General features: G+C 31.1%; 1 long non-coding RNA gene across 6 annotated transcripts; it reads left to right on the forward strand.

Annotated features, from left to right (window-relative positions):
* Positions 1-2437: 2437 nt before the first annotated feature.
* On the forward strand, positions 2438-5682 carry LOC114321345 (uncharacterized). Of its 6 annotated transcripts, none has more exons than XR_014339745.1 (6): positions 2438-2657; positions 3638-3664; positions 3804-3897; positions 4001-4093; positions 5378-5522; positions 5646-5682. It is a non-coding gene; the product is annotated as an uncharacterized LOC114321345 (long non-coding RNA). The 6 variants fall into 6 exon arrangements; XR_014339748.1 differs by having other exon boundaries at positions 2452-2657; positions 3632-3664; positions 5422-5522; XR_014339746.1 differs by having other exon boundaries at positions 2517-2657; positions 3632-3664.
* Positions 5683-7963: the final 2281 nt, after the last annotated feature.

The raw sequence follows: 7963 nt of genomic DNA on the forward strand, positions 1-7963 counted from the left end.
TCATGGACAGTTAAAATTTTATTTGTTTATCTAATGAAGTATATGAAATATCTAACATATTAAATTAAAAAAAGTACAATAAAAAAAGGGAAAAAAAAGATTACTCATGTTCAAAGTAATACCAAAGAATATTCAATTAAAAAAAAAATGATAAATTACAAATACTCCCCTTGAGATTTGCTGAAAATATAGACTACTCCCTGTGGTTTGAAAAATTACAAATACTCCCTTATTAGAATTTTTTATTTGACAGAATTAACTAAAAAAATGAAATTTATAATTGCTTTCCTATACAATAATAAAATTACCTAAATTATTAATTAAAACATATTTTTAACATTATTAAAAACTGTTAATTGATTTGATGATATATTAATAAAATAGGCTACTTGTTATAAAATTAGAACTGTCAGGAGTGTAATATAATTTTCAAAATCACAGAGAGCGATTTATATTTTAATCAAATTTTAAGGAGTGTATTTATAATTTATCCTAAAAAAAATAATGGATTATGAATGTATGGCCTTCAAGATTTGGGCAACATTGCTTCCCATTTTCAAGGCTCCTAATATAAGTGCTATTTTTTAATTTCCTTCTTTTTACCTAAAACCCACTTAACCTCAGTCATTCTTCTTATTATACTTAGCCCAGGTTTGGCAATATTATTTTTTAATTTAAAAGGTAAAAAGTTACTAAAAAAAATTTAAAACCTAATAACTTATATTAAAAGATTAAAAATTCTCTTTTCTCTTTACTTTTTGTACATATTTTCATAAAAAATTAAAAAATCCTCACAAATATACTAATTTTTTTATATCATATTTTAACTAAAAAACTAAAAAAAAATTGTTCCAAACAAGACCTACCATGATATAAATCCTTACAAAGATTCTCCAAAGAGTGCTTAATTTTTTTTTCCCCACAAACAACCACTTCCCAATAAAGGGTTTTTTTTATTATTATTATTAAACTTTTATCTTTTTTTCTGAATCCGACATATTGGCTCCCATTTTGCTGATTATACTATGTCAAAAAACAAAAGCAAAACCAAGCCATTTTTTAAGTTCCATATCCACTTCCTTTTAGTTTATAAAATACTGAAATGATATATTTTATTATTATTATTAAACTTTTATCTTTTTTTCTGAATCCGACATATTGGCTCCCATTTTGCTGATTATACTATGTCAAAAAACAAAAGCAAAACCAAGCCATTTTTTAAGTTCCATATCCACTTCCTTTTAGTTTATAAAATACTGAAATGATATATTTTATTATTATTATTAAACTTTTATCTTTTTTTCTGAATCCGACATATTGGCTCCCATTTTGCTGATTATACTATGTCAAAAAACAAAAGCAAAACCAAGCCATTTTTTAAGTTCCATATCCACTTCCTTTTAGTTTATAAAATACTGAAATGATATATATATATATATATTTGTAGTGCTTTTTCTTCTTAGTTACAGAATTGCTAAAGAGTGGCCACCGAAAGGCAAATTTGAAGTTTAGATTTCCATTATCACTATAGGAAAATATACTTTTTGACGTCTAAAAATGCTGATTAAAAAAGAGTTAGTCGTCAAAGTTATATACTGTAGCTACTAAAAAATATTTGGTCAGCGAAGGTACACACTTTAGCTACAAAAAATAATTTAGTTGGCATTTATTTTACTTTTGGCTACTAATTGAGTTTTAGTAGTTGAAAAAAGGATTTGAGGCGACTTAAAAAAAAATTGGTCCCTAGATGTACAATCTCTGGCTACTAAAAAAATTTTTATCAGTATTTATTTTACATTTGGCAACTAATTAATTTTTAGCCATTGAAAATATGGTTTTGGGTGACAAAAAAAAAAATTTGTCTCTAAATGAACAATTTTTAGCTACTAAAAATAATTTAGTCGGTAATTATTTTGCTTTTAATGACTAAATTTTAGTCTGCAATAAAATTTACCCATAAGTCCTAGTTTTTGAAACGTTGAACCATTTAGTCCTAGAAGTTTTTTTATGCTCCATTTAGTCCCATTTTTACATCAACATGATGTGAATGATGTAAATGATCTGATGTTTCATTCTATAATTTCAAAATTTATTGAAATCTGATGAACATTAGATGTTTTTCATCCTATATTTTCAAACATTATTGAAATTTGATGAACATTAGATGTTTGAAATCCAATGTTTGTAACATGACTCTGATGTTATTAACATTGTATCTGATGTTATTAACGTTGTAATGGGACCTTTCAGTCTATAAAAAAAATTTTAGGACTAAACAGTGCATAAGTTATTAATTTGAGATTTATTGGTGCATCCCCCTAAAAGTTTTACAGGAAGGATTTCAAATTTTGAAGGGATTGATGAAATTAATTAGCGACTAAAGTATTTAATCGAAAAAATACCTTTATTTATTATTGGCGACTAAAAAAAGTTAGTCGGGAAAAAAAACTAGGGTTTAAAAAATACACTCCACATGCTGATTCTCTAACTCCCGCACGCGTCTATCTGTCTCTCTCACTCTGTGGCTCTCTCTCTCACGCCTCTGCCCTCCTCCAGCTATCTCTATCGCTTTTGTCTCCATCGCTGTCAGGAACAGAAGCATCACCGCCATCGCACATGAGCACCACCGTCGATCCACCGTTAGAGCATTACCCCAGGTATGTCCTCTCTATTTCGCCCTCTCTCTGTCTTTTTGTATCTGTTCCCCTAATTTTAGCCTCTAGGGTTTTCTTCTTCCATTCGCATACCTTCACACAAACCCAACCCCAAATCGACCCACCCATTGCCACTGACGAATGACTGTGATTTTGGGTTTTTTTTTTTTGATGGTTTGATGATATTGATTCATGATTTATGATTTAAAAAAAAAAAAAAAGGTTATGAAGATGAAGAAAAGAATTTGTATGCATATGTATATAAAATATGCATTTGGGCATTGATTTCGACAGGAATGAAGAGGTTTTCCATAGAGAAATTGTTGAGATAGAGTTGAATAATAAATCAAAGTTTAAGAAGAGCAGTCGGTAAAGGAGTCGAAGCTTTACTTACTGCTCTATTTTGATCTCAGGATTGTGGGTTTGATGGCTGCCTTTATCCTTGTTTATCATTTACATTTTTTTCTAGTGTTTTTGTTGTATTTCAGTCCTTCTACTGTATTGTGCTGCTTCATTTGCTTATTTGTTTGAAAATCTGGTCTAAGTGGAGGTACGTAGTGTGTGGTTTTGATGACTGGTGTGTTTTGAGAGTGGTTGCCAGGGGACCCTTTTGTTCTTTCTTCATTGCTTTGTCTGCTGGATGGCACTTAGAAGCATTTTTTGAAGGTAGCATGAGGATATCCAAAAGCATCATTGCTAGTGTGTGTGTGTGTATGTATGCATATGTATATAAATTATATGAATTTGTATGTTGATTGAATTGTTCTTCTAGTAGTAGTAGCCATCATCTTTCACCAATTGGCACCCATTGTAAAGATAACAAGGGGGGATGAATCTGAATATGAACAAATCATATATATACATATTTTCTTGATGCCTGCAATCCAACTGTTTACACTTCCCTTGTAATTTTCTCTATTCTAATTAACACATTTAATTGTGATATTCTTGGTGAATTATTTGGTCATGTACGGAAGAGGCAGCCTTGGGCAGATCCGAAAATTGTCAAGGTAACATATATGTATACTAGTATATTTATTTGATATGAAATGCTTTTCTTAGTTTTTAACAGATGATATAATTTCAGAGGCTTATTGAGGTATTTCAATAATCTTTTTAGTTACACTTCGTTGTTGTCTTTTGGAACAGTAACTCATAGATGCAAACTTATATGCATGTTGGGGAAAGGATTGCAGCAGATGATGAAAATCCTATTAAAAAGAAGAAGGAGAAGCTTGTTAAGGTTGAAGTGGGCACAGCTGCATGCCTCTCTGTTGCCCACATATATTACTCATCAGTTGATTTAAAGTTTTCTCATGTCTTTTGATCTATTTTCATATATCTAGGAATGTACTACTGCCCTGGATACTCTGCCAAAACCATCTGAAGAAGAACTCAATCCCTATTTGATATTCCCTTCACCAGAGGAAAATTATAAGGTAGGTACCCCACTGTCTGATCTTCATATCAGTTTGTTTTAACTCTTTTTGTTTGTTAACTTAACATTTACATCCTTCTACTTTTACCCACCAAAAAAAAGATCCTTCTACTTTCTGCCTTTTTTAAAGACATCCTAGTTATACTATGCATGAATATTTGGAAACTTAATGGTAAAAGCTATGTATAGTGTTTAGTTTTTTGAACTTCTCATCTGGTAGAAGCATGTAAAATCTTATTGGTATTGTGTTGACTTTTTACCTTATCTAGCCATTGCTTTATTATTCTAAATTTCTCACTATCATAGGATTTTGTTAACACGTATAACCATCTCATGGGTCCCTAGAATTTTGCACCCTTGGCCTAGAACACTTTCTATGAAAATTTGTGTGTATCATGAGAACTCCTCTCTCTTGTCTCTTGGCTGAAGTTCGATGTGAGAAAATGGGTGATGAAATCGATGTATGTGGTAGATCTATAAAGAAATCTTAACCTTGTGCGTAGATTTGCTTAACTTGCAATTCTTGTACTTTCTTAGGCGAATACAGTGAGATAAACTTGTGTTTAGATTTGCTTTCTATTTTTCAAAAGATAGTGTATTAAATGCTATTTCTTTTTCTTGTGATCTTAAATTGCAATTCTTGTTCTTGATTAGGCAAATACATGACAAATTTGGTAAACTTGTGTTTAGATTTGCTTTCTATTTCGAAAGGATAGCATATTGAATGCTATAATTGCTATACTTTCTATTTGTGTCACAACCCAAACCTGTCTCTAAAAGTTTAGGCCATGACCGACCTACATTTCGGCAATTCTTTCTATTTTTGGGTTTAATTCACACATTTAAACATGAAATTTCACATCAAACATATAATCACACAGATAATGAAGGAATTAGAGTATAAGTAGCATATGAGCGAGTCGGGTTATTACAATTTGGCTACCATGTATTGTTTTTATGTTAAAGCATAGTGGGAAAAGAATGGCTTTAGTGGTTCTTTCCAAGGGAAATTTGTCATCATTAACATTACAAATCACAATATTAAGGCAAGCTGAAATCTCGCTCTTTGATTCCTCACTTTTGTCACTGTGTACTTACTTGTATCCAAAAATAATAAAATAAGCAAAAAAGAATTGGTCACATGAACGTTTTGCTTATTTTTGTCCACTAAGGTTTCTCACTTTTATTTATATCTAGAAAGAATTTGTTACATAACAAATTTGCCTTTTGTCTTTGTGCCTATGGACACCTTGCTTCCAATACATTTTTGCATCTTGTTTCGTAGGTTACCAAAAAAACTTCCCGGGTGATCTCAAGTATTTATTGCAGATCCCATGCTGGCTTTAGGTATTTTTGATTTTATATCAGATTGCTTTCTGTGATCCCAAATGCTCAATTACTACAAGAGAAGAACATATGACTTGAAAAAGGTGCTGCTTTTTAATTTATTATTAATTGTCATTTTTTTCAGTGTTCTGAAATAAGACAATAGGAATTGAGCTAATGTTGTAAGCAGCTTTCTTATTTACAATGACATCATAATGTTTCTGCAGATCGTAGAATATGCAAGGAAAAATGATTTCACTTCTATTATAGTTGTTCATACTAACTGCCGGAACCCAATTAGCATCCTCAGACCTTTTTCTTTTTTCCTTCACTTATATTATTTTAATGGGTAAATTACACCTACACCCCTGAGATTTGGGTTTAATACATATCACCCCCGACGTTTGGAAAATTACACTAACCCATTGTCATTGTAATTATTTAGATGAAATGAAGATATTGAACTCATGCACTCTCTCTTTTCTTGCATTGTTTTACTTCCTCTTTTTTTTTTTTTTTTTTTTTTCCCTTTCCTTTGCTTTACTTTTTTTTTCAATGTGATTTCCTCTGTTTTTCTATTAAGAGTTGTTGCCTTTTATATAACAAAGGAGTTTGTGAAATGAGAATATTAACCACAAGGGTGAAAATGTAATTTTCAAAACGTCAGGAGGTGAGATGTAATTGAATCAAATCTCAGAGGGTATCAGTGTAATTTACCCTATTTCAATTGCAACAGTTATGATAGTCAATTATGGTGGTTGTTTTGTAGATGCTCTCCTTGTCATTGGTTTAGCAATGAATACTCTGATTGGTTCAGCAAATTTTTAGCTCTCTCTCTCTCTCTCTCCTTCTTTGAGTGTGTGTAGTCTAGTTACCAATCTAGATATATACATATCAAATATTCACTCCGTTTGCCCATTTTTGGTAGTCCTGCTTTATGTGTCATCTATGAAGCACGGACACCTCTCCGAGGGCTCCGTACCAGTGTCGGACACGGACACGCGGTGGACACGTGTCCGATACGCAGCAGAGAGTGTCCCCTTTTTTTTAAAATTTTTTTACATCTGGACACTTTGGGACACGTTCAGAGGTAATTTCATAATTTACAAAACTTTTTTTGGGGTCGATTTGTAAAAAAACAAAAATAGAGCAATGTTTGCCTAATTCGATTAGAACAGAAGAGAAAGGGAGAGAAAGAGAGGAACTGGTCACTTTTTAGTGGTCGCTCGTCGTAGCTCATAGCTCGTCGCTCGTCGCTCGTCTCGTCGTCACTCGTTAAGGTACTCTGCTCTTCTTCGATCTTCTTCTTCTTCTTCGTCCTTTGTCTCCGATCTCTCTCTCTCTCTCCCTCTCTGTCTGATTTTATTTGTTCTTTTATTTTTTTTTCTTTTATATACTGAGTGATGTTGATCCCCCCCTCTCTCTTCTATTTTTTTTTTCTATTTTCTTTTTCTATCTTCAATTTTTTTTTTCTATTTTATTTTTCTGATAATATATATAGATATATATTATATACTAATATATATACATATATATTTATATACTAATATAGATATATATATTTGAACAAAAAAAATCTTTTTTTTCCTCTTTTCTTTTTTTCTGTTTTTAGATATTATTATTTGCTTAAATAAATTATTTTTATTTATAGAAAAATTTTAATTTGTGAATAATATTTAATATTAAAATAAATAAATAATATTTATATTTTTTACTTTTACATATAATAAATAAATAAAATTATATATATTGAACGTGTTCCTAGCGTGTCGTGTCTCTTATTTTTTGAAAATTTGCATTTTCCTGTGTCCGTGTCATGTCCGTGTCATGTCCCGTGTCCGTGCATCATAGTGTGTCAGTCTTAAATTCAAAACATTTAATAATCACTGGCCCATGTTACCCTTCTTCAAAATTATATTTATAAACAATCCCATTTCAAATGTGCTTTTCGTAAACTTTACTGTGTACATGGTCAATCATGCCATATGGAATGGAATGGAGTTGGAGTATCTGTATCTATTGCTGACTGTTATGTGTCTATTATTATCTCATATAGGCTAATACAGTCTCTTTTCTCACAAGATCCAAATTTTCGTGGACGCCAAGTGGTAACCTTCCACAATCAGCGAGATTTTATATTATTTTGCCATTATCAGTGAGTGTTTGTTACACTTGTGGGATGCTCTGTTTTGAAATTCGACTATGAGGATTTTACACTTTGTTGTTATGCATGAAGGTACATTTTTGAAACCAAATAAAATAAACAGAGCGATTCAAAAGGTGGTAAACTGGTCAAGGACAACAAGGATGAAAATGACACACAAGACAAAACAGTAACATGTTCTGTTTGCTGGCAACATTTGATATTTGTTAAATTTGCATATCAGTTATGCCAGTGAGTATTTCTTGTTGGAACAATCTTCTATGTATAATAAATAAATTGAAATCAAATCAAACAAATAAAATAAATAATTTATAGGATTTATTTTACCGAACTGAATGAATAATTAAAAAATCAAGTCGAGTGTGTGACACTTAGTTCTTA

This window comes from Camellia sinensis, chromosome 9 (genome assembly GCF_055761805.1).
Source record: "Camellia sinensis isolate YWXY chromosome 9, ASM5576180v1, whole genome shotgun sequence".
Classification (NCBI taxonomy): domain Eukaryota; kingdom Viridiplantae; phylum Streptophyta; class Magnoliopsida; order Ericales; family Theaceae; genus Camellia; species Camellia sinensis.